Source organism: Balaenoptera borealis, assembly GCF_965194805.1.
Source record: "Balaenoptera borealis genome assembly, chromosome: 13".
Lineage (NCBI taxonomy): Eukaryota > Metazoa > Chordata > Mammalia > Artiodactyla > Balaenopteridae > Balaenoptera > Balaenoptera borealis.
The window spans coordinates 11,991,671-12,019,256 of NC_138870.1; the positions used below are offsets into that span (position 1 = coordinate 11,991,671).

The 27,586-nt window shown below is 44.1% G+C and overlaps 1 protein-coding gene across 1 annotated transcript in view; it reads right to left on the reverse strand.

The window, feature by feature from the left end:
* Window positions 1-27,586, reverse strand: part of GRIN2B (glutamate ionotropic receptor NMDA type subunit 2B) — a 697,821-nt gene that overhangs the window by 413,318 nt on the left and 256,917 nt on the right. The window contains exons 5-8 of the mRNA XM_082352572.1: window positions 17,945-18,059; window positions 17,232-17,378; window positions 14,378-14,614; window positions 12,929-13,371 (exon numbers count right to left, since the gene is read on the reverse strand). The gene's annotated coding sequence lies outside the window, so the exon portion shown is untranslated. The remainder of the gene's footprint in view (window positions 1-12,928; window positions 13,372-14,377; window positions 14,615-17,231; window positions 17,379-17,944; window positions 18,060-27,586) is intronic.

Sequence of the window (27,586 nt, forward strand, 5' to 3'; positions counted from 1 at the left end):
CACCCTCACCACCAAACTCGCTCTGACTCGGTTGGGCCCAGGGGCTGTCATAGTAGTTACTACTTATTGAATGCTTACTCTGTGACACGTACTGTTCAAAGTGAAATAACTCACTTAATTCTCACAATGACTGAAAGACCAGAATTATGACTACATCACCTTTTATGGAAGGAATCTGGGGGTACAGAGAAGTGAAGCATCTGCCCAGTAAACTAAAGGAGCTGAACAGAAACGCTGGCTGTCTGACTCCGGAGGGCTTGTTTTCAACTGCTGTTTTCTGGACCTGCCACCATGTTAGACTGCGGTAAGAAAGGATGAGGGGGAGTGCAGTCCAGCAGGCCGCCAGGGACCCCTGAAGTGCCACTGGCAGAGATGGTGGCCAGGAAACCTTAAGGAAGCAAAAGGGGACGACAGCAAGGAGTAGAGAAGCACACCCCACTCCGTCCACGGCAAAACTCAACAATGACGACGCCAGCACATTCCCAGGCTTTCCTGGAAGCTGGTCCCGGGTGGGTCCTATATCTACGGAGCCCCTCGGGAGCATGGTCCTAACCACCCTGCAAAGTCTGCTGTGCACGCTCTTCTCTTCGCTCCACCATCCTTATTATGGGGAACCGGACACACCGTATGTTTCTTCTAAGTGTCTGACCGCTCAAGTCAACCATAAAAATTTACTACAAAGCTGTGGAGCGTAAAGCTTAAGAGCACGAGTGAGCTCCAGCCAGACGGCTGGGTTCAAATCCTGGCTCTGCCACTTGAGCTACGCAAGCTTTAACTTCTCCGTGGCCTCAGTATCCTCACCCATAAAATGTAGGTAATAACTATTCATACCTCTGAGGAGGTTGGGACCGTCAGGTTCATTCATGCGTGGAAGCACTGAACACAGAGCTTGCAGGTGCTCACGCCACGCCACCAGGTGTTTGGTACGTGCCCACCCCGTGCCAGCACTCTGCTAGGCGCACACCGGGTAGAGGGTAGAGGTGCTTTCTGCCCTTGAGAAGTTCGCATCAGGCGATGGATGGGATGGAGACACAGCAAGAGTCATTTCAAACCAGGGCACCATGGGAGCAGGAAGAGGGCGGTGATTCCAGCCTGGGGGGGACCAGGGAGCCCTGGAGCACAATCTTGAAGGCGGAATAGGAGGGAGGCAGGTGGGCGACGGTGGGGAGGGCACCGCAGACAGAGCGAGAGGCGAGAGCAAAGGCGAGGAGAGTGAGACCGCCTTTCACGTTAGCCTTCTCCTCCGCTTGCGTCGCCATCTCCATCTCTCCTCTTCTCGGCCCGTGTAACAAGAAAAGATAAGCCTGGAAAAATGGTTCTACACATAAAGCTAGAAAGATTAGTCTTGCTCTCCTTTCTGACAAGCATTTGTCTAGTTTTCTAGATAAATACTGTGAAAGAGAACCTGAGGAGGAGACAGAGACCAAAGAGTAAAAAACCACAGGTCTCAGTGCCTGGTGCAGCTCTGCATTCCAAATTCCGGGGCCTCGGCTGCCTGCTCCCACCCCAGTCAGATACCCCCTCTTCTCCTGCCCACGGGGAGTGCGTGGATGGCTCTGGAGGCCGTTGCAAGGCTGTTACGCTGAGCAGGATGGAGTTATTAACAACGATACTGTACGTGTGCGTGTGAAACTCATGGTTTGAGGGAATTCTTTACGTTTCCTCATTTGACCCACAACACAGCCACTGTCTCCCCCTAAAGACCTCATTTTACAGGTGAGGACGCAAGTTCAGCGAGGTTGGGTAACTTGCCCAAGTCACTCAGCACCCACAGCGCTGACCTGGCGCTGAGACGGGACCTGGTTTCCCGGCCCCTCGGCCAGTGTTCCTCCCTCAATACCACTTTGCTTCAAATTACTGAAAAGTAGTTTTACAATATGCATGTGATAAAGCTAAGTAAGGTACCAGAACTCCCTGTGGCACCAAGACACAACCTCTTTTCTTAAATAGAAAAATAAAGATATAGGAAATTGAACCTTTGTCTTGTATGTTTATTTTATTTTTTAAAAAAAAACAAAAAACAAACCTGCCTTCTGAGTCAATAGTTAATGCAGATATTTGAAACAAAACGAGTTCCCTTTTGGGAATGAAGCAAGTGTATCTCATAGAACAATAATAGTGGGTTCCCTTACTAATAAAAACACAACTACGAAGCAGGATTCTGGACCACCATTCTCTTACTTTAACCATTAGGCTCCACTCGAAGTGGTAGTTTACAAATGGGTTTGAGAAAGAAATAGGTAAGAGAAAATGGGTAATCATCAAAATGTCCAAGATTAAGTGAGCAGAGGACTATTTCCTCTTAAAGGAAGTAGAGTCTTCAAGGTGGAGGTGAAGTATATTTACAGAATGGTAGGAACAGGCTAAGAAGATGGTGCCCAAGCCTTAACCATCATGTGAAATCAAAGAGATGCTGACTGCCAGTGCCATGGCTTTCTCACCTTCTGCCCTCACTAAATTAAATTATGGTCCAGAAACTGGCTATTTTATAGGATGCGTTTTTCCACTTGAAAACAACTTTGCCTTTTGCAAAGAGCAAAGCCTAAAGAGAAGGGAGCTAGAAGGAAGTCACTTTAGCTGAACTTTCAGAGTACGTGCTGTTTCCGGGGTCCTCTGCACATAAACCCTCACCTCCTTTAACACGGAGGCGGCTCTGTAGAATTTACAGAGCCAGGGGTTAGAACCAGAGCACCTAAGCTGGATTCCTGGCTTGCTGCTTACAGCCATGTGCCCTTGTCCTCTCGAATCCTCACTCTGTTCATCTGAGAAACAAAATAATGTCAGCCTTCTGGTTAGGACTGAATGAGATAACATATGTTAATGTAACCCAGAATATGATATATATATATAATGGAACCATGCATATCTATTGCCAATTCAAGGCCCAATTTCAACAGGAAATTGAAATTGTCTTAAGCAAAAATGAGGCAATTCCTTTTAGATAATTATTATATTTAAACTAACAGCAATAATTCTTAGTATTTTCATTCCACCATTTATCTCCAAAATGATCTACAATTTCTGGCTACCTAATGCCAGGACCTTCTCACTCCCTTCCCTAACCTCCAACTGAGGTTACGTAAACCGAGGTACATAAACCCAGATTTATCGATAAATGAGATGCCCTGCTATGGTGGTGAAAAGACCATACATAATTTTCAGAGCCAACTCTGAATTTTATCTTGAAATCAAAGCATCTCTGTGAAGAGATACAGAATAAAAAGGAGAAGGTGAGTAACCATGATCCTATTTATTACAGAAAGCCCAGAACAGTGAAGGCAACTGGGGGACATGAGATGAAAAAGCCCTCCTAGGGATGTGCCCCAAAAGCCAGCATGAGAAAGGTACTACAAACAGAGGGAAAATAAAACCAGTACATAAACGAACGACTTGGGAGGGCTTATTTCTAGCTGGGAAGATCAAGCAAGACTTGGTGGAGGAGACAGTTTTTGAGGTGGACACTGAGGGATGGACAGTATTTACGTGGGATTTGAAGGGAAGGGGAAAAGCGTAATAAGTGATGAGTGGGAGCTTTTGGAAGAAATACCTTATTGAACACAACGTAAAATGAAGCTCAGAGAAGTAAGGCACTAAGAAACGGGTATATTTTCATTGTCGGCCTGCAGCTAGCACTAAAGACACTCTCAGCCACACAGCTTTCGTAAAGTTCACCCGGAGCATCAAGAGGTGCTTGTGTGGCAAGGAAATGGAAACATAAAAGGTATAAATATGTCAGCTTTATCCTCAGTGCACGTTCATTTCCGAATGTCATCTGTATCGGCAACCAGCGTTTCTGAGCAGTGCCCATGTGCAGAGAGCATTCTGCTAAGCTCGGAGGACATAAGGCGACATAAAGCAGGAAAAATGTTCTCATGGAAAATTGACAAATAAATCAACAAACAAAAGTGATTTCTCTTCTATATGGAGGCTCTATGAAAACCCATCCAGTAGTTTTTTCTCCAAAAAGCCAAGGGGTCTGCATGTTCCTACCAAGAAAGATCTTCCAAATCTGAGCACCTGTATTTGGTCAGGGTCAGATTTCTTCTACAGTGTCTCTTCCTCTGTGAGCTGAAGGAAAAACCAGGATACAGGCATAAACAGAAGCAGAACAGGACTGAAATGTGTTCTCCTTCCCATTAAGCCCAGAAACAATCCTGGAGTTTCTAACAAGGTGATCAAAAGGAGAGCCACAAACCCTGAAGACATCAATTCTGGCCCCATGGAATGCGTGGTCTGCATGGTGAGAAATGCAAGGGGAGAGGCTGCAGTATCTCAGTGATTTGGATGTTTTGCTTCCATAGGGCCAGCCAATAGATATGTGGAAATGCAGGTCAGTGAGTGCACGGCTTAGGTTTCTCCTAGACGTTCAGCAGCTCACACTCCTGCGTATCCCACCAAACTCCACCGTGACTCCAAACCACGCTCACAACCTTGCACACGTCCACAACAGAACTAGTATTTTTACTTTCTTATGATTTGTCTTTCTAAAGGAACACAGATCCGTAAATCTGCTTTTTTCCCCTCGTCTCTGTACATTTGGGTTCATGTTTATTTTTAAATGGGGAAGGGAGGGAGTCAAAAAGGAAGGAGGTGAGAAAACGATTAACCCAGCCAGCCTAATAGTCAGTGATTAAAGTAACAGTCACAGAAGAACGAAGCTTAATGCCTCTCACCCTCTTCCTCCTCTTCATGCCTTTAATACTCGATTTCAGGCACTGAGAGGGAGGAGACCAGGGCTGGTGGATCCCAACTGGCACTAAGATAATTGCACCATTCACACCCCTCACCAGTCAATCAGGGTCTGCTTAGCCAGCCCCGTTTATTAATAGTTTTCCTACATTTACAGCGTTACAAAGGAGTGAAATGAGGCTTCCTCTCCAAAACAAGAAATGGGGCACCCTCAATAAAGACTAAGTGGAACAGAGGATGTTTGCCGAACCAAGGGCCGCTCGCCCTACTTCCCAGCCACACCTGTTTCAAGGGTGTCTGGGAAAGCAGCCCTCTCCACCCCAGCCTGTGTCACTGGCGAGAGCGCTCAGGAGCAAGGTAAATATAGCTCTGCTCTTAACTGCACACCAGTTCCACCGTTGGTGTGCACTCCGTACGCTAAATCCCCTCCTATTCCAACCACTTCTTTTGACCTCTGACTCAGGGACCCTCATGCTACTCATGGGACAGTTTAACGGCGACAGGGTCTCAGTCTACACGTTCAAATGCTAGGACTGCACGATGCTGAGAGCTAATAGGGGCCTTGTCAATCATCTTGCCCAGTGGGTTTCAAACACGGCCGCACGTGAGAATCCCTGGGAAACGCTTTTCAATGACCACTGCCTGACCGCCTCCCTGAAAGATTTTGATTTAACTGTTTGGGGTACGGCCTGGGCATGGACATCCCATGTCCACGGGATGTTGCTGTTTAGTTGTTTGTATTTATTTTTGCCGAAGCTCTGCAGGCGATTGTGTTAATTGACCTGGGGTTAAGAAGCACTGCTTTAGCCTGTCTTGCTGTTCCAGAAATGAGGAAATCAACAGCCAGTGGCCATGGCTGAAACCATGGTCCCAAAGTAAAATAACACAAGCAGAAACAAAAAGGAGCTTCCAACTCCCAAGACCACCACCTCCCCCATCATCATGCAGGCAGCTTCCAGATACCCTGGGGAAACTTGACATTTTAAAGACCCATTGCACATCCAGGGAGTATGCGATACCCTGGGCTCAGAAGATGTGGGGATGAGCAAACGCTCACCACTGGCTGACTTAGGGGTCAGGCACCCCAAAGGGACGAGTGGGGCAGGGCAATGGAGGGAAAAGTACTGAAAAGAGATTCAGTGGACATGGCTCTGCCACGTGTACACGACTTTAGACCACGTGGCTAACCTTAGACCTATTTTCACAGCTTCAAAATGGTGGTTGTGGAAGACAGATTATCTCCAAGGTGCTGTCAGCATTAATATATTTTTTTTTAATTTTATTTATTTTTGGCTGCATTGGGTCTTCGTTGCTGCACGCGGGCTTTCTCTAGTTGTGGGAGCAGGGGCTTCTCTTCGTTGCAGCGCGTGAGCTTCTCAGGGCAGTGGCTTCTCTTGTTGCGGAGCACAGGCTCTAGGCGTGCGGGCTTCAGTAGTTGTGGCTCACAGGCTCAGTAGTTGTGGCTTGCAGGCTCTAGAGCTCAGGCTCAGTAGTTGTGGTGCAAAGGCTTAGTTGCTCCGCAGCCTGTGGGATCTTCCCGGACCAGGGCTCGAACCCGTGTCCCCTGCATTGGCAGGCGGATTCTTAACCACTGCGCCACCAGGGAAGTCCAGCATTAATACTCTTATTATCCCAGGTCTTCCACACACACACACACACACACACACACACACACACACACACACACGCATTACTTACCTAAACGCACAGACACATTTACTGTATTTAAGATTATTTTTGACTACTGTTTGGTAGGGAAGTCCCTGCACAAACATGCCCCTATGTACACAAGTCTAGTGGTGGTGTGTGTGCGTGTATTTGGATGCACACAAGAAACCCTGATCTCTAATCCAAAGATACTAGCTACTAGTGACCAGACTAAGGCCCCTTGAAGGTGGGAGGATTGATCCAGAACATCTGGGCATTCTCACAGAGTACAGTGGGCTTTGGGAAAAGGAGTAAAGACATCAGCTAAGCTTCAGGTTTCTCCCAAGCCTCTCTTCTCCCCTCCCTGAACAATGCAGCTTTCATCCCAGCCATTGTTTTGAAGTCCCGCCTCTCCAAAAGAAACAAGACCTGACTTCCTAAGAAATTCTAACCAGCTGAAGCCCTGAGAGGGTCTATACAAAGATTCATAAGAAATTTAGACTTGACATTTCTTTCTAAAGATGGAAATTTACAGTCTGAATGAGGCAATGAGCAAAGCCACAGAGGATGGCGTGTGTGAAGCACAGTTTGGCTGTCAGGAGTCAAGTGAGTTAACCTCGAAACCTTAAACTCTGCTGATCTAAGAAGCTCTCCACGACAGATGACAAACACCGCCCCCTGTCCCCCTTAAAAGGCTGGACCCCAGCAGGGCCAAAGCCTGGGCCTCTCTTTCCTTCCAGGCCTGCCACTCTCTCGGGTCTGGCCTCCTCCTCGCCCCCTCCCCATCCCTCTAAGCACAGCCTTGTCACTATGCCTCCACCGTTCTGCCCCTTAAGTCACCTTGAAATGAATGTCCCACCACCCAGTGATGGCATCTGCTCATCCACATACCTTCAGACTCAGGATACTCTCTTTACATGCAGGTGAGTCTTTAAAAAGTCTTCAGGCCAAGCTTAGGTTCCTTTTGCTAATGAAATGAATACAGACCACCATATACAGAGAAATGGTGAAAGTGACGGAAAAAGGGTAGAAGGATGGGGAACAGAAAAAGGTGCAAATAAAATTTAGAGGAACATTCATTTCCAATCCATCTCCCCTTAGGCACCAATGCTACAGTTTAATGAAGTGGTAGCTAAAGGTGTCTTCCTAGCATCTCTACACCTGGGCATCCCCATGAAGAATACTCCTGAAACAAGAGGCCATCTAATAAGGCTACCAAAACATTTTGTGAATGCCCTGGGAGTCACTATGCCCCTTTTCTTCCATCACTCCCCTTCACCATGAAAGAAAGCAGCTAGCGTCCGGATGGCATGGCATCTCTCCGCCTCCCTACTCTAGAAACACATGGGGCTAGGCTGGGCCTTCATTCCCAGTAGCTTGACCTGGGCTAGGATCCAGCTCTCTCCTTGACTACAAACTGACTAACAGCTGTCCCTTTCTTTATAATGGCCATCAACAGAGTTAGTTGCAAGCCAGTGGCCTAAAATGAAAATTGTATCATTTGCTCCTTCCAGAGGCAAGCCTAATAAACAGGGCTAGCATTCATTAACTGTAGAACCACTAAAGCAGCAATGAGAGCCTCTTCCCTCTCCTTTCAACAAGACCCTGACTTCATCCTCTGGCCTCATCATTTGGAATCTGAAATTCCTAATCAGTGAACCAGCACATTCCTGTGTTGATCTTCTCCCCAAGTTTAGGGAGGTGAGGAAGAGCAGGAAGCGTGCCCCTTCACACCACTTGCCTCTCCACCTGCTCTCCATCCTCCTAAGATGGCCATTCTCTCCTTCTTCTATAAAACTCCTAATTATTTTTCAAGATGTAGTTTGAATGTCAACCCCTCCATGAAGCCCACCTCCTTCTCCCAGGCTGCTCTCTCTTACAGCTCTTACCTAAGGATATGGTTGGTGGTCTCTTTACACGTCTCCCCCATTAAATCATGAGTTACTGGAAGGTAAGGACCAGAGCTAATTCTTTTTCATAACTCAGTGCTTGACAAATATTGGTCCTTAACAAATGTTTGTTGAATAATTGAGGAGAGCAGAAGTCATAAAAATAAAAAAAGTTAAAAGAAGAGATAGTGTGAAAGAAAAGAGACCAAGAGATACTAATAAAGAAACACAGAAGCAGGAGTTCATAAAAAGAGGGAGAAGAATCAGTTATGAAAAGGAACAGCATAAGAAGGCATAGAGGATGGAAGGGGAAGAGGCAAACGATATACGTGGATGGAAGAGTGAGGGAAGAGAGAACACAGGTGAACTTAGATACAAAGGTTCCTTTCTGATTTTTCTTTTCTATTTTTAAGAACAAAGCAGAAATGCTGCAAGTCCTCAAAGCAGAAATATACGTGGAGCTGCCAATGTTAACCATGATATAGAATTAGGTTCAGGAATGACGTAGACCCATGATGCATGGTGCAGTAACTTTGGCACCACCTGGGAGATTGTTAGAAATGCGGAATCTTGGGTACCACCCCAGACCTGGCGATTCAGAATGGACATTTTAACTAGGTCCCCAGGTGATTCCTATTTACAATAAAGTTTGAGAAGCACTGATGTAGACGTCTGAAATCCACAAATAACCTCCACGTCTCACTCTATTCAATGGTGTGGTGCACAGAGACTTGGCACTAAGCAACTGCCCCAACCTTAACCAAATCACTTAATCTCCCTGGATCTCAGTTTCTTCATCTATTAAATGAGAAGGCCAGAGGAGATGCTTTCAAAAGTGCCACAGGGCTCTCATATTGTTGATCTCATCTAACAACGTAACTGCAAACCATTCCTGTACCCACCAGAACAAACAACAAATAGCATCGTTCACTAATCAATATTTCACTTCTCTCCATTCTCTCTATGGTAGCCACAGACATACCATTAACAGCCACAGGTGCATGGTAGAAACCCATCTCCTCTGAGTTACGCCTGCTCCTTCACATTCTGTTCTATTTTCTGCATCCTTCTGAAAGATAGTATCAATTCAACCACTAATCTACTCTCCCTGGAGACGTCTTCTTGTGGTTGCAAAGAAGAGATGCACTTTAATAAATGTGAACAATTCATTTAGACCAATAACTCTCTGGATGCATATTTATTTACAGAGAGAGACGACGCCAGGATACGTGCACACCATGCAGGCACAGTAGCAGAGACTGCAAAGGTAGTTTACTGAAAGGAAGAAATTTCTAGAATTCTTAAGGAGGGTGCAGAACAGCAGTGAAGAAAAGGAGCTTATCCACTCCTGACCCCAACAAGTTACGCGAGATGAGCTCTTTTGTACTCTCCATCATTACGGAGAGAAGGTCATTGTTTGGAACAATAGTTTCCCAACCTTTAGAATGATGAGTTCCACCTGGCTCCTACAGGCTGCTTTTTTTGCTCTGGTTTCTTCACACATAACCTGTCCTTTCCCCCGCCTCCTTCTCTAGTTCATAGTCTATAAATATTAACTAAATTTCTCCTTTAGCCTGTCAGTACTAGTGGCTGTGTCGCCTCCATTTTCATATTCTTGAACAAGAAAATAGGAAAAAAGGAAAAAAAAAAAAAAGAGCCCTGCATCCTGGATTCCTCATATTCGTGGAGGTAACGGGAGAAGGTTTTACAAGGTGATGATGTGGCCAAGGGCTGCATCAGCTCAGTCCTGTTTCTCCATTCATCCCACCAACCAATTTTAGTGCACGTGTCCCCCTCCCAGGTACCCGCTGCCCCTCCCCACACAAGGCTGCATGTGTGGACGCGAAAGTCAAGGGAGACCGTCAAGGTTCTGAAGCCATCTTTCTGGAAGTGAAGCAGGAACACAAAATCAAGGTACCTGCTGTTCATCCCTTCACCAGAGGAAGTCTCTCTTCCAGCTCAGCCTAAAAGAAAGGCACTGGGTGTGCAAAGTAGTGACTAGAGGAATTTTTTCTCTTCCTCCTCCTCTTCTGTCATTTCGCCTTCTTACTTACTCTCTTTACCTCTATCTACCTCCCGATATATGATACATTTACAGTGGCAAAACAAGGCTCTTCAGATAGACAGGCTTCCCAGGGATGGAACCAATGGAGAGAAGGCACTAGACACCCCAGGGCACACCCTGCTCCTCTCCTTACTTTCAGCATCTGTCTCTAAGCTGCCATATCATCCTGTGTTCACAGATCCATCATGCTTCGCTACACCTGAAACACAGGCACAGAAGACACCATGTTGTTCAGCTTCTCTTGAAATCTCCAACCTAACATCTTCAACCGTGCTTTCCTGGGAAGTCTTTATTTCCTACTAATTTTTTTTTTTCTTAATTGCACATCATGGAGGCACCTCGATTGAAATTAAATGTGCTCTTCCTCCCACCAGCAGCCACATTTCTCTGCCATGAAGCCCACACCATCAGGGGGGTGGCAGGAGGGGAGAAGACAAAATAGAACCCGGTCAGCCCTGTATGCTGTGAGGGGAAAAAAGGGGAGAGAACAGTGGCCCTGAGGCTGCCCAGAGCACCACTGAGTCACAGCCGCGTGGCGTCCACTCCCAAGGACAGGGGCCAGCCGCCTCCTCCCAAGGTCTCCAAAACGGCTCTGGATGTGGAAAGACACGGACCACCTGTGGCGATTCCTCCTTGGATCCCAACAAGCACTTTCTGGATGGAGTCCATCCTTTCCTCTTTGTGGCTTTACCACCACCTAGTCCTCTTCCTCCCCTTCCAATGTCTTGTGCTTTGCCCAGTCTTAGAGCCAACTAACAACGGCCTGGAACCTGGCTTCACCCCATTAGCATTCAAGGCAAACGGGGCTGAGACTCTGTCGAAAGGCCTCCTGGCAACCTCGCCACCAATCAACATGATGACCGGTGTAGAGCACTGTCGTGGCCCCAGGAATGCAAACAGGGCGATGCCCTTGGAGACGCACCTCACCTTGCTCATCCTACCTATGCAATCATGGCACACAGAGCTGCTTTTTTCACCCACACCTCTGTTCTATTTTTAAGTAAAATTCAGAGTTCCTCCTCCCACTTGAAGGAGTAGAAGCAGATGGGGAAGGAGCTCAGGTGTCTCAGGTGAGCACACACTGGGTCACCTCAGCTGTTTGTAGACATGGCGAGCACGGCTCAAAGTGGGATCCCAACCCGCCACTCTGATGACACCATGGTTACAGATGAGTGCTGAAGCAAGAAACGCTCAAGAGAATGAAACCTGGGGGAGGGGAGTAGTGAATTGGATTCTATCCATCCTTTCTGGACAATGAAGAACTCTCTTCTACCAGGATGTTGAGTGACAAGGACCTTCAATGTCTTCCCCAATATCCCTTTAGTATTTTGGATTGTTTCAAAGTATTATCAAAAATACTGAAAAAAGATTTAGGGGGAGAATACTTTCAGGAAGATTATTGGTGCTAGTGATTCTGCTACGTTATTTTGAAGATCTTGATCTCAACCTGATTCCTGCCCTTGGGTGCCTTCGGAGTTTGGGGATATATGGTCAGTGGACCAAGGTGAGGAGTAACCAGCTTACCACCTTGGCCCTGCAGCCCGTGGGCGATCTGATTTCCTAGGAGTTGTCTTGGATTGCATGAGCGACTAGCTGAAGAGCCATTAGCTAAGTCTTTTCCATTTCTCCTGCTATTTCTCTTTTCAAGTGCATGAATATACCACCTAGCCACATTGCACATGCTGTAGAATTTGCTGAGAGGGAGAAAAATGTAAGTATTAATTCTCTTTGGAGGGTCCAAGGCTAACACATGCAAACGGCACATCTCTTTGTTTAACACAAAGACTCACGTGTCGAATTCTGCACCCCTGCCACACACACAGCATTTTAGAACTCTGCAAGATAGCCATTTTGCAAGAGTGTGGAAGTAACAGTTTGCTCGGAGGATGTGTGGGTATAAATAGATGTGCAGACAGAAGGAGAAATTTATAGCTCAAATACAATAGCACACAAAAAAATACAAATTAAAAAGCAGAATACTGACAGAATTCCTTCTTTCCAAGCTTAAGATTTAAGTCCTCTTAACCTGCAGCATCCTCCAATTCCAGGTGTTCTGAGGCCAGCCTGATTCCCCACCTAGACCTGTCCCTCTGCAGTAGGCCTCCCGGGATCTCTGGGCCCAGGGTCAGCATTTAGACAGCAAGTGGACTTCGGGGCAATAGCCACAGTAATCTCATTCATTATTTCGTTTTTTAAAAGGCATGAGAAGGATACCTAGGAAGGTAGAGACAGGAGCTAAAGAGACATGGAAGTGGCAAAGGGGAAAAACCAGCCTGAGAAAAAGAAAAAGCTTTCTCGATTCCCATAAAAAAAATCAGAGCTTTAGCTTGGGGTGAATAAATGGCTATTTAACTCGAAAATCACACAGGTCTCCCAACCCTTATGCCATCCAACATCTGTCCCTACATACATCCACCCCCACTGCCTCCAAAAAACCCAAAACCTGTTAGATGAGGAAGGAAAAGAAATAACATGGGAGATTTCCCCCTTTGTAACAAGCCTTTTTCCCCAAACAGCATTATTTGAATATCTTGTTACCTTTTCTTCCCCCCAAAAAATCCACATGAGGGACTTGAAGAGAGATAAACACGGAATCCCTGCCCCAGGTGAGAAGAAAATGAAATAGAATTTGCCCTACCTTGGTTTGTAGAAGCCAAACCTCTAGACGGACAGATTAAGGGAGTGAGCATGTTGGGAATATCCAGTCGTGTCTTCTCGCTTGCATATCCACATAAGAAAGACAGACGATAAATAAAAGGAAGATCATTTAAAATCCAATTTAGCGTGAATTTTGTTTTAATCTTGTGTCTTGAAGAGATGCAAATTCAACGGAAAAAAAAAAAAAAGATGGACTTCAAAGGTAATTCAGGGTATGGAGAGCAGCTCACAATGCAGAATCCAGAGTGATTATTCCGTTTGCATGTGAGGTTAGTGGCTGGACTTTTTTTTTTTTTTTAATGATTCTTCTGGCAATTACGGTTTTTGATTTTTGGAGCTTTAGTGGAGGAGGCTCTGTGTAGAGAAGCTGGGGGCCGGCTCTGTCCCTCCGTGGAGCATGGTCATTCCCAAAGCGTCCCCTTCCTAAGGGGGAAAAAGAGGCGGTCAAGGTTTGATTCGAGTGTCCCCCAGAGGGTGAGAAAAATGCATTCCGAAAAAGAGATCAATTCGTTTTAAGGAAAAGGGGGAGGAAACCCTGCATTTCCCACAGAGTGCACACGAGAGGAATTGCAAACAGCTGGCACCGGTCTATAAATAATTCAGAAAAGGTCTGGCTATACCATTCCTGGGACAGGCATGGATGCGAGGTGGAAAGCCAACCTGAATGGAGGAGGAGAAAGGGAGGGAGGGAGAGAGGGAGGGAGAGAGGGAGGGAGAGAGGGAGGGAGGGAGGAAGGGAGCGAAGGAGGGAAGTGGGAAGCAGGGAGGAAGGGAGGGAGAAGCGGCTCCACGTAGCAACACACACTCACACACACGCAGAAACACAACCCCGACTTAACTCGCCAGCAAGTGCGGCCCCCAGCCCCATCTGCAGTGCTGCTGACATGTCTGTCTCGCTCTCCCCATCGTCTCCAACAGCAGCGCCTCCTCCCACCCCGGGCTCGCGCTGAATGGGTTCTGATTGTGCACCGAGTGCACACTGGGCATTCCCTGGAAGGGGCACACTGACACGCGCGCACACACGCACGCGCCCCCGCGCGCGCACTCACACTCACCCCCGCGCACACTCACGCCGCCGCCGCCGCGCTGCTGTGCAGCTCACGGGGCTTCACCTGAAACGTGTCGATTGGACGGATGGTCGCGGCGCGTGGCTCCAGCCCGGGGCACCGATGCCCAGCCTCTCTGCTCGGTAAGGGGACTAACCCCCCCCCCAAAAAAGACCAGAGAGTGCCCTATCCCTTCACCCTGAAAAACCTTTTTTAAAAAGCCACGTCCAAATGAGCAAGTGCCGGGCTCTGCAGGCTTTAAGAGCTTTACTTAATGCCAGGTTGGTTAACGGCTCCACTGCTTCGACCCTTTATCTTCCTGACACCCCCATTCCCCCCCCCCAAAACTGAGACAAGAGACTCCAAGGCGAATATTTACGTACCGGCTCGGAGCGCCTGGGCGATAGCAGGGTCTCCGGAGAGGGGTGCCCGGTGGCCGAGGATGGAGGGTTTTCCTTTCCTGCAAAGCAGGATTAATAATCCGTCTCGGAGGGTTTTGAAGTTCACGACTCTTCTTTGCAAAGCAAAGGAAAATGCATCCGGACGCCAGCACTTCTGGAGGGTGGTGCTCAAAAATCACCCAGCCGAGCACTTTCGATAGAGCAAAGCCCCGAGATTTCCTAGAGGTGAGGAAGCCGAAGGAAGTGGTTTTTCAAAGGGGGTGGGGGACCTGCCTTTCTCCAAAAAGGTGGGGGGTGGAGAGGCAGGCGCCCAGATTCCAGCTGGTGATGATGGGAGCCGGGGGAGGGGAAGCGGGCGGGGGCAAGTCAACCGCGCCGCGGCGGGAGAGGAAGAGGAGGAGGAGGAGGAGGGGAAAGTAAGAAACCGGGGGATTAATCACCGGGTACGGGGGCAGGGCGGGAGATCACAGGCTGCCTGGTCTGGATTTGGGTCTCACACTCAAAAACGTGCCCCACACACACACACACCCCTACCTCTCACACACTGCTCTGGTGGGAGGAGAAACCCGCGAAGCTAGGAAAGATGTTCCTGCTCCCAGGGTGTGTGTGCGCGCGTGTTCTCTTTCTCCACATCTCCCACCCCACCCCCAGACCCCTTCACCCCCTCACTCCTAATGCTAAGTCTCCGGCGGAGGCAGCTTCCCACGTCACGTGCTGGGGGAAGTGGGGTAGGAAGGGGGAGAATGCTTAACCCGAGTCCGTGGCGCCTCCTGCTGGCCGCAGTGGGGAACGGCAGCGAGGAAGGGCGGCCAAGGGGTGCGGGGAGCGAGACAGTGCCCGCGGCGGGCGGCCCCGTTCCGCTGCGGAAAGCGTCTCCAGGGCGGAGCTGCGGTTTGAGATTTAAGATCCTTGCTTGATTTTCCATAAATCAGCCTTTGCTTCGTAAGTACGTGGCGTGTGCTGGACGCAGTTTAAAGCCGGGTTCTTGCCTTCAAGGGGCTTAAGATCTATTTTGAGCACATGAGGCTGACGCGTAAAACCGTGGGAAACAAAGCAAGGTAAACGTAGTTAGGGGCTAAATTGTGTAGTACAGATTACGTGTGCGCTTTGCTGACTGCTAGTGAAGGTTTGAAGAATTTGGAATTTTTTATTAAAGTACATCCTGTTATTTAAAGACCTTGAGAAGAAGATGATGAGACAGGTGAATAATCCCTAAATAAAACTAGATTTCAGGGCATTTACAAACCCACCCTCTTGTAAAAAGCAAACATCTATTCATTTCTCTCCCTCTTAAGCTGCTTTCTATTTTATCACCACCTGTAGTATTGTTTAATTTTAATATTAATATCATTGTGTAGGCATTTTTATTCAGATCCATTGTCTCTTCAGAGATACAGAATATTACAGTGGTGGAGCATTTTCATTCTGGTTATATCATGAGCTTCTTACCCACATTCCTGAGAAGCAGCCATATAAACACACGGGTAACAATCCTGTGTGAAGTGTTCACACCTAGTAGCTGGGTGCTTTGATCTATATAGAATGGGGTCCTATAGACCAGACAGCACCCATAATACATCTGAACTAATTCTTTCATGTTTCCTGATTTTGATAGGCCGAATCTTTGAATGTAAGATTTTTAACACACACACAAACACATAAGCATTACAAGAAAACACAAACACAGTGTGTTCACATGTGAATTATTCTTTCTCAGTAATGGTAGAGCTATTTTTCTAAGTCAGGGTAAGGCTGATCTTCCACCTCTTTGGAGAACTGCAGAGGCGCCCTGAATTGCTGTGCCCCTTGACACACAATGGCCAACCCAGGCACTCCACGTGTAGATTTCCAATCGTTAGCCTGTGGATTCGAGGAGGGGTGTAGGATGAGGAGAGCAAGGGCCCTGTGGGGCTTTCCTGAAACACTCCTCCTGGAGTTTTCCAGGAATGCCCATCAACTTCACAATAGTATCCAATCTCACTCAAGGCTGACCTTTAATCTACTTTTTTTTTTTTTTAAACCTCAGAGCCCACCCTCCCCTTCCTATCCCTGATCCCCTTCACCAAAATTGGACCAATTCTCTTATTTTATTCCTTTCCTGGACCCAGCAATTCCGTTCCTGCCTGTTCATTTTTATAAGTATAGAGAGAAGGATGAGCTCTCAGATCCCCTCTCCGTAATTAAGTCCACCCTCTCTTTCAGTTTCTAGCTCAAGTTCCAAGTCCACAGAGGATATTTTTCTGTCAACCAAGCCTGAATTGATTTCTGTAACAATTTCAAGGATTTTTAAATGAGGTCTGGCATCCCACCACCATCCCCCAACTCCGCCCTCTGCATTTGGAAATGTGTAGAGGAATTTGCACGAAATGACTGGGTGATGCCACTGGCATGTATGACCCAGGCACGAGATACTACACACACCAAATTGAACATTTGGTCCTGCATTATGAAGAACTGGCCCAAAAGGAGAACAATACTTCCATAAGCTATTTATCTTGAACCGTATGAAGCTACTGGTATTTAATCATATGAAATAACCATTAATTACTGACTTATAATAAAAAGGCAATTTCATAAGGTTAAACTTAAAGGTGTATCCTTATGTACAATATATCTCTTATCTTCCCAGTTAGTTGTTTAACTACTTAGGGAGACAGACCAGCATCTAGGTATCCATATATTCCCAGCACTAGGCTGTTGGTTGGCAACCTCAGAAGTTCCCCTGGGGCAGTTCAAAATGGCCCCGGTACAGAGAGGGCAAGGAGAGACCAAAGAAAGTGGCAGACCACTCCAGATTGGTAGGTGGCAGTTGTAATAAGCAAAGGAACTTACATACCAGGCTTGCTGTCTTGGGCGGCTGCAAGATGAGTAGATCTCTACACCTGCTGGACCTAGATAGCAGCCCTAACAGGGTTCAGTCACATATTCATTCCAGATGGTGTCAATAATACATCCTCTCAGGGTTGCATCCTTGAAGCGGCTCCTAGGGCAGGAACAGTGGGCGAAATGGACATTCCAAGGACAAGGGGAGGGTGTAAGGAGTCTTCATATTGCCTGGGTCCGACTTGTGGGTCAACTGCTGGTCACATCCTCTTAATGATCTCCTCCAATACTGGTGCAATTTCACACATGTGGGGTCTCAGTAAATATTAAGGATTTTTTATGACTGTTAGAAACCACCTTCCCAAGCAGTCTTGCCAGCTCTGGAAGAGCTAATTCTAGGGACCATGCAGCCTGTGAGCAGAAGGCGGTATCTCTTCTCCATGGTGTCCAGTGCCCACTTAATGAGGGAGACCTCTCTCCTTATTTCTCAGACTTCCTGTCACTCACTTGCACTACTAATGAACAACCTTTGCCTCCAAGGACCACAAACCTTTCAACAAAACTGTTTTCAGAGATCACCCAGATTCATGAAATTTGGAACACCATTTCTCAATGTTGCAAATATGCACTTCCTAACTCCTAGTCAGACAGCAAAGAAAGAAATATTCTAACACAAGATGTTGGGTTATATTTCACAGCATTATTTATTGAGGTAAAAGCTCTCACCTGAGGCTGCTAATGACACTGTTGGAGGTATTCTGCCAGCTCACTTGACCCAAAGGATCCCAGGAGATGCAAACAGCCCATGGCCCCATCAGCAAATGCAAAGCCCATGCCTCGTCTGGAGAAAAAGGATAGAAGTATATTCATCTCACAGCATCTTTCAGATCAAACATGGAAACCAAAGGGTAGGGCCCGAAGCTTACAATTTGGAGTCCTTCTTTAAGGAAAAGTGTAGAAAATTGGATGCAAAAGTAAATACTTACATAAAATGAGAAAATACATCACAACAACTGAAGAATTCTGATACTTATAAATGCAACACTTCTTTAAATTAAATAACATTTTTTATTAGTTACTGCTTGACTCTTCTGTAATACTTGCTTTTCTACATTTTTTTACTTCATACTCTTTGAGTACCTCTTCACATTATGATTATTATATCATTTTCTATAGAAATAATAGAAAGAATCCAGTCTGACCTTTACCATGGTTGTTCAAAAATTGTTTTTTATTGTTGATCATTTGGGAAAATTTCTTACTTATTGGTAGTAGTACATTTTTCAGAATTGTTGAATTAGGGAAAACTTTTATCAAATTTTTTTTATATATAAATTGTAAGGCTTCAAGGGTTTCAAGTTTTCTTGTACAGTGACTAATTTTAAATATCCCTTGAATTGATGACACTCACTAACCAGTTTGCAATGTATTATAAAGTTTTACATTATCTTCATCAATGTCAGTATTTTGTCTCAAACTTACCAAAAATTTAAATCATTTCCCAATGTGTACATATGACTCACTCCTCTTCATTAACTGGATTATCAAACAATCCAGGAGCCTATTCATTACTTCTATTCAAAATTTCTCTTTTCTTCTTAGAGAATTATAGTTCTGGTATAATTTGAAAAAAAAAATGTTGCAATTTGCTTCCCAACGTCAGACTGATTTCTATTGATGTCAGGGCTAATCTTTATCTTTTTTGTTTCATATTACATTAATTATTATCTAAGTTTTCTCTTGGTTCTTTAATAAAGAAATATAGATAATAAAAGAAGGAACTCTTCAAATATGTCCCAAACAGCAGTCTGTAATTTCTCATTTGTTTTGTTAAAATGTCCCAAAATGTCTTTCCAAAGTGCAGGTTAAGTGGCACAATCAAGCTTTATCAACTCTTTTGAATAAACTTTTCTACATCTCTATGTTCGGGTTTCCCTTCCCAGCCTGTGAAAAATTTTAGAGCCTTAATATTGATGTACACATGTTACAAAGCTTGAGCAGCTTTCTAATGGGAAACATTGCACTTTGATTCTTTAAAGAAAATTCTAAGCTGTCACATAATCTATTGGGGAGAAAATCTAAAAGGAAAAAAAGCTGCGACAAAATGCAAAAGTGGTCAACGACTTCAGGTGAGGTGGGGGGCGGCTTTTTTTTCCAACTAGCACAAGGGGATGACCCATGGAGCACATGTTCTGTGACACTTTTATGTCAGGAGACTGGGTGAGTAGGTGCAAGGCGCAGGTGGAGTTTTCCTGGAAGTTTTCCTTGGGACAGCTGGCAATAACTTCACAGGAAACCGACGGCAAGCTGCACAAATACATCTCACTAAACCCGAATTAAATTCTTCCCTACTCAACCTCCTCTTAGCTTCATCTCAAAGATGCTCACCGCCAGTCCAAGGACACCCAGCGTGAAGGAAAATCAGAGAAAGTTGGAGTGGAAAGAGACGGCAATCTTAAGTGATTTGCAATTAAAATATGCTACTTTTGCAAATTCTACTAAAACATTTGGACACATTATTAGGGCCTCTCCCACAGTCTTAGAAAGGGCCCCAGGTGAGTGGCTGGGAGTCTGAAGCTGCATTAGCTTCAAAGTGGGTCTGTCCCCGCCCGTTACCTCAAGTAAAACAGGCTTCCTGGTTTCCAGAGAAAATATTCGAATGTTTATCATCTCTGAAAAAATAATTCGTAAAGGCTTAGTTGACAACATGCATGTTAATGCCTTCTGCTGAATCCAATCCATCTTTCTTTTGCTTACTATTCCTGGAGTGTACAGGAAACACGGGCAGAGCATTCAATTTTAATCACTCTCACAAGCATACTAAGATCCTACCATCATTACTCTTTTAAAAGAATCTCTATTTTGTTCTTATCATAATGATATTAATTATTCAACTCGAACAGTCTTTTTTCAAAGGGATAAACAACCTTCATCCCCTTGTGTGAAGTCCTCCAACAATGAAAAAAAGTCTTCATTATCCACTGCAGTTTTTTGCGCCTGTTGTGTACATTGTGAACAATACACTTCTAGACATTTGCACTGTGTACTCAAGGGAACATTTCTTTAATACTTCCCCAAATGGGCCCTTTTCTTTTCCAAATTATACAATGGGGGCAGAAAGGAGGAGAGAAAAAAGGGAGGAATAAATAAGACTTTCAGAAAGAAGATTGAATCTAGAAAGCAGGAGATGTGATGAGATAGTAAGAGTTCTCTGTAACAGAGAAAGGGAAGAATCCACATGGTGTTATTTCTAGCAGCACTCAGCTCCTGCGAGAACACACCCCGAGTGGAAATAACCCCCTATTAAGCACAGTTAGAGTTGGCACTGCCTTATTAATTGTTTTTTCCCCTCCTCCAACATAGCGAAGATATGACAACACTGTATCTGACCCAGCTGTTTTGGTTTTTTTTTTTTTTAACAAATCCTTTAGAATCTTGCTTTTTTTCCACCTGGAAAGGTCTTCTTTTTCTTTTTCTTTTCTTTTTTCCATCTAAGCACTGGGGGGAAAAAACCCATCTCTAGTCTCACCATTATGGTGAAAAGAAGATGCACTCTTCTGATGTTTCAGTACCAGATTGTTCAAGCTTCTTGAGAAATGTGCCCCAATTTCTTTTACTACAATGTGGATGAGAGACTGTCTCTATCTGAAGGCATTTTGAAACATCTTATTACCAGAGGCAGTCAGATAATGATGCGAATGATAAAACAAAATGGAGATAAATTCTGTAATTCTCCTCTCACTAGTTCCCTTCTCTCTTGTCACTTCACGCTCTTCTCTGAAACTTTTTAACGTTTTTCTTTGTGAGCCATGTGCCAGTGCCCCCAATACTCTTTTTCCACTTTAGCATCTGCCTCCTTCCACGTGGATCTTTACTCCTGGAACCGGCGCTGTCCTCAGCCTCCAGGCAGATACCACCTCTTCTTCATGCCCCTTCAGAGAGTCCTTTTATCACGCAGAGGAGCTTTCACTGAGAGTGACTTCTGCCCACTTCTTCTGGCCCCTCTGCTCCCAACGCCCTGCACCCTTCCCATTCGCCACCAAGAAACCTTATGTGGAGCCCAGTTAAAGGAAATAATGACAAAGCAGCTTAGGGATCTCCTGCCGGAGTTGAGGGAAGGGAGAGGCCACAGGGAGACCTGGGCAGGCTGTTGAGAGAACACGGAGTCACAGGGGTGTGAGATGATCATGTGTGGAGTCAATGGTCCCACAAAATAAATGTGAAATTAATGTGAAATCGTGTGAATTAAGATGATTTCATTAGGGGTTGTGTGTGCACACACACACACACACACACACCCCCCAGCGCTTTGAGAGAATTCTGAGGCGCCAACCTGAGGCAAAGGGTGGTTATTCCTCACATGTCCCAAATCCGCATAATTAGCCTGAGAGGGATGGAGCATACGCTCCACGAGGGCAGGGCCCGGTCCATTTTGTTCACGGCCACATTCCCAACACCCAGGGCAGTGCCTGAATGAGTAAATAAATGAATGACTTCTAAGAGGACCTAAAAGATGAGTAAGTATTTAAAGAAGGATTTTCTCTGCCGCTGTAAGAGCTGCGTTAGGATGACCCTGCTTGCACTTCTCAACAGGCTCCCACTAATGGGATTTAGTTCAAACTCTCCCCTGACAGGTGGGCTCCTTCACAGCCTGGCTCCAACTTCTCTCTCCTCTGTATTTCTTCATAACATCCACTCATTTTCTTCATTTTGTTTTAAAATTGAGGTTTATTTTCTTTTTAAATTCAGATTTTAGTTTTCTCAAAGTTATATAAGCAAAGAGTTTAAGATACTCAAAATAGCTCAACAGCAGTCCCCTGACCTCCCACCACCATTTCCCACTCACTAAAGGCCACCACTTTTAGCTCATTTAATTGAAGCTGTTGGCACTAGCCCTCCCAGCTCAAAATGACACACTTAACACTGCTACTTCTTAATTTTTTAAATTTATTCATTATCTATTGACATCCTACTATGGAAGATAAGGGTTTGCCTCTTTTTCAAAAACAAAAACTAATGTACCACATATACGCACACTTCCTATCTACCCTCATATTCTCCAATATATGCATATCATAATTATACTTAAATCAATATTCATTTGCAGTTGTCCTGTAAATGTCCTTTATCAGGTTTGGTTATCTTATCTCTTTAGTCTCCCTTAATTCAGAATAGTCCCTCCACCTTATTTTGTCTTTCATGACATTGACATTTTTGAAGAATCTGGGCCAGTTATCTTGCAAAATATTTCACAATCTGGAATTGTCTGACCTTTGTGCCCACGAATAGATTAAGGATAAACATTTTTGGCAAGGTGATATTGTGAACTTCTCCAATGCATGTATTAGGAGATACATGATGCCAGTGTGTCCCATTGTTGATGATGCCAAATTTAATCATTGATTTAGGGGGTATCTAACAGATCTCTCAATTATAAAGGTATATTTTCCTCTTTGTAATTACTAAGTAATATGTTGGGTGATAATTTGAGACTATGATCCCATGTTCCTGTTTCCTAATAACTTAAGGACAAAGAGTATTAAAAAGAAATCTTAAACTTCACATCTAGTGTTTATTGTTGGTAGTGGTATTAGTGCAGTAATTATGAACAGAAATAAAAAATTATATATATGTATATAGGCTCTGTCCACTAAAAAGGACTAAAAGCAAGCAGTGACACTCCAGTAACAATAAGTACACCTAGCACCCAGATCCTGGCTTCTAAATACCATTCTCCACTCAAAGTAACCAGGGATCCTTGGCAAAATGGCTGATTTCAGGCTGAGTCAGGGAAAATGAAAGGTGAGCCCAGAGAATCTTGTTTGGTTTGAAAGCAGGATATGCTCTAAAACTAAAGAGGACATGTCCAAAGGACATAGAATACAGCTTAAAGGGTCTCCAATTGACCAAATTTGGGACTATTTTAGCATAAAAAAAGAAAATGATCATTATTGATTATGACACATTGAATAAAAAAAGACTCCATTAGTCCATATTGATTATGACACATTGAATAAAAAAAGACTCCAAAGAGAATGGTGGTGGGTGGAGGGAAGAAAAGTTCTTCTTCACAAATATTCTAGCTAATAAATGCTGAAGGAATGATAGAGTTAGAGAATCATCATTTTTACAGTTTCCAGTGTAACAGCTGATCATCAGTGAATACTAATAAATGCTTTTTTGATGACGATATTTAGCAAGCCACAACTATATGGTGTACTTATTACTCTTAACCTGTAAAAATAAAGTCCTTTTTTAAAACTTTATAATGTATATTCTCCCACATCTTACAAATATCTCTTCCCCTTCATCCATGTTTACTAATATTGGGTTGGCCAAAAAGTTCATTCAGGTTTCTCCATAACAGCTTACGGAAAAATCCAAACAAACTTTTTGGCCAACCCAATACATTCATAAACCCTTCCAAATTTCCTTCTTTGCAAATTTTTTCTTTTATCCATTGGTAGATATCTGTGAGCACTGATTCATGTATAATTTAATGACTCTGTAGAGAAAAATGCTTTAGCCTCTATTTAGGAGCCATTTCTGAAATTCTTCTTTGAACAAAAACATTTCACAAGTTTCTTTTTACAAAATGATAACATACCTGTCTAAGTTAGCTACTTTACTCCAAATTTTAAAATGCCAATTCAAAAAACATTAACCAAACACTGACCATGTGTGAAGAAGAGTGCTAAGTATTGTTGGAAAAACTAGAATAAGTAAAACACATCCCTGCCTTCCAGAAGTTAATAGTCTAAATAAAGGAGAACAGTATGTAAGCAAAGAAACAATAAAATGCAGATCTATTTGACCCCTATGATAGAGATAAAAGTAAGATGCTAAGACCTCAGAAGTAAGACCTATTCATTCCAACAGAATGTGGAAGATTGCTTTAGCAGCCCCAATTCTTCATCTCTTCATATAAGCACACCCTCCGCCATGTAACTCTGCAGTGCCCCTTCCGTTATGGCAGGGACATCCTTGCTTACACCTTGGCAATGTGACTTGCTCTAACCAGTAGAAAGGGGCAAAATTGATGGAGTGTCAGTTCCAGATGTAGGTCTCAGGGAGTCTACACATTCCTGCTTGAGCTCTCAAACCTCTGCCACTGCCACAAGAAGAGCATATCTAGGCTAACGTGCTTGTACTGGGAGGGAAGAAGACACATGCCGAGTAAATTGAGACACCACAACTGAGCCCAGCCTACTTCAGACAATCTTCAGCCAACCCACAGATCTGTGACAATCAATGCTTGGTGGTTTAAGCCACTGAGTTTTGGGGCGGCTTAGGGTACAGCAATTTTATGGCAATAGTTAACTGATATACAGAGGGATAAAGGAAATCTTACACCTCAGAGGATGCGGTACTAGTTCTGAACTTAGAAGGAGTAGACTTTTTTTTATGGAGATATAATTGATATATAACATTATACTAGCTTCAGGTGTATAACATAATGATCTGATATTTGCATATATTGCAACAAAAGGCTCACCACATTGTCTAGTTAATATCTATCACCATATATAGTTATTTTTTTTCTTGTGATAAGAACTTTTAAAATCTATTCTCTTAGCAACTTTCATATCCACAATACAGTATCATTAACTGTAGTCACCATGGGGTTAGACCATTCTAACCATTTCCTTCTGAGCTGAAGGAAAAGCACAGGCAGAATCTCAGAGACACATTCAAGTAATAGCAAGCAATGTAACACAAAGTCCAAGGAGGAATATAGTAAAAGTATCGAGGTAGGTTCTGGAGCCTATTGAATTCCATACTAAGGAATCTTCATCTTATTTTACACTCTATGAGAGGAATTTGATCTGGCCTAGACTTTTGGGAAATAATGTTGGCAATAATCTGGGCCAGGTGCAATGGAGGAGAAAAATATCAAGTTAAGAATGATTGATTCCCAACTACGTACTGAGTGCTCTACCTTAACAATCTCATATAATCTCTCAATAATCCTATGAAGTAAATATTGGTAAACCCTTATATAGATGAAGAAAAAAACATATTGAGATTAAGTAACTTTCCCCAAATCTCACAGCTAGCAAGAGGTAGAGCTGGGGTTCAAGGTCAGGTCATGTGGCAAAAAGGTCAGGTTGCATGCTCCTTCTACTGTGATAATTTTGCTTCCCAAATATTGGATGCAGGCAAATTAGGAGGCCATTGTTATACTGTAGGCAGTGGTAATGAATTACGACAGTGGCAATGAGAGAAGAGGGAATATATTTTTGAGAGATTATACAACTGTGTTTATTTATTTACGTTGCCAAAATTAAATTGCCAGAATATAGCAACTGGCAGACAGAGCATAAGAATATTCCACGTTTTTGAGCATGACTAACTGAAGTGTCGCAATGCCACTAAGATAGAGGATACAGGAAAAGCAGATTTGGTGGTAAGAAACCAAAGACACCAAATTTAGTCATCATCTTGGGGAACTTTCTGACTAGTAATAATGTTAATAATAACCCGTGCTGAGCACTGTTCTAAGGCACTGTTCTAAGTGTTTGTATTAATTAATTAACTTGCTCATCCACACAACAACCCTGTAGGTTGGTGCTATTATTATCCCATATTACTGATAAGAAAACCAAGGAACTAAGAAGTCAAGGAACTTGCACAAGTGGCAGTGATGCTTGGATATGAACACAGGCAATCTGGCTCTTAGGACTACACTTCTGAATCAGTCATTAAAGGCTCTTCAACGTGTTAGGCCCTAGTCCCAACTATGTTCGTCGAGGTAGTCAAGGTTATGCTGCAGTGAAGAGCCCCCAAACCACAGAGACTTAACACAACCAAAGATCACTTGCTGCACGCTCAAAATCCACTGCAGATTCAAGCAACCCTTCATGACATAGTTCTCCATGTGTTGACAAAACATTCCCTCTTGCCTCAATCTTAAGTCACTTCCAGTGCAACGTGTGCCACCAAGATAGCAGCCATAAGGAAGGAGAGGGATGGCATTTCTTGAGCTGGCTGTTAAATGTTTTGTCCTAAAAGAGCTGCATCTCATTTCTGTTCACAGCCCATCAGTCAGAACTAGCCTGTGGCCAAGCCCAGCTTTTCGGGGGCAAGGAAGTATAATCTTATCTAGAAGGAGTGGAGCCATAAATATTGTGAGCAGCAGTGATATCTACTTCCTCAACTATTTCCTCTCCTAACAACCAGTAATTAGACATTTGAGTCTTAAAACTCAAAGTCAAGGTGAAAGCACTAATTTAAAATGTCTTTGGATAAGCAGGTATACTTATATATCTTAATTTCTATCTCCTGTCTCAGAATCCAGAGTGTTCATGCTGTTTCCTGGCACCACTCTTATTCCTGCCCAGGAAGACTGAAAAGATCCAAGACCTAATCCATATGCTTTGCAAACTTTGAAGCACATGAGTAGTATCATTCTATCTGATATTAGGATCTTTATTTACCCTCAGTTATCTACTAGCCAGTCATTCAACAGTCATGGAACACCTAGACTAGGCACTGCAGAAGACACAAACAATTTTAATACCTGTCCCTGCCCTCAAGGAGTTACAGTTTCATTAAGAAACCAGGTTGTGTCCATGGAGTGTTAATAAACATAAGCCAAGCAGCAGAATGCATGTGACAATGAGCACCTCTGATAGGAAATACTATTCCAGAGATCACGGAAGAAAAAAACGTGGAATTTTTCAAAATGGTTTTATGGAAGAATCTTAACAGTTAAAGAAGTGAGAACTCAAATGTATGAAGTAGCCAGATGTAAGGATGGTGGGGGCTACGGTGCTCTATCTGAAGGCTTTCAAATTCTGGGAGGAGCACACACACACCATATAGATGAAACGAAACACAGCTTCTTGGAAGTATCTGGAGTGTAACCTCTGGGGTTCAGAGGACTGCCCCCAGGGATATCTTCGTGCTACTTGATAACAAAGCCTTACATTATAAGGGTAATTTCAGACAGACAAGATGTAAGGCAGACTGAAGGGGGTGGTCTTCAGAATATCTGCTCTCCCAGAGAATCTGGCCACAGGAAAGTTTGCCAGATCTAATAAAACTAGATGCTAATACATAGAGAACTGAAGCACATCTTGCCTAAATTAGCACAAATTTCAACTTAGTAAGGTCAAAATTAATGAGGTTTTCCTGTACTTTGAAATCGTATTTGATGGCATGATAAATGTTAGAGCTAAAAACTTAACTATCTAATAATGTCAACATCTAAAGGGAAAACAAGAGGAGCGATAGACTTTGTGAGTTTTTAAAAGAGAGTACATTTACCCTTGACGCCAAGATTCTTAGAATTTGGTTAAGCAGGACATCCAATTGTATGTCTTATCTTGACCCTTAAAAATGATGGACCATCCCATTTAATTTGAA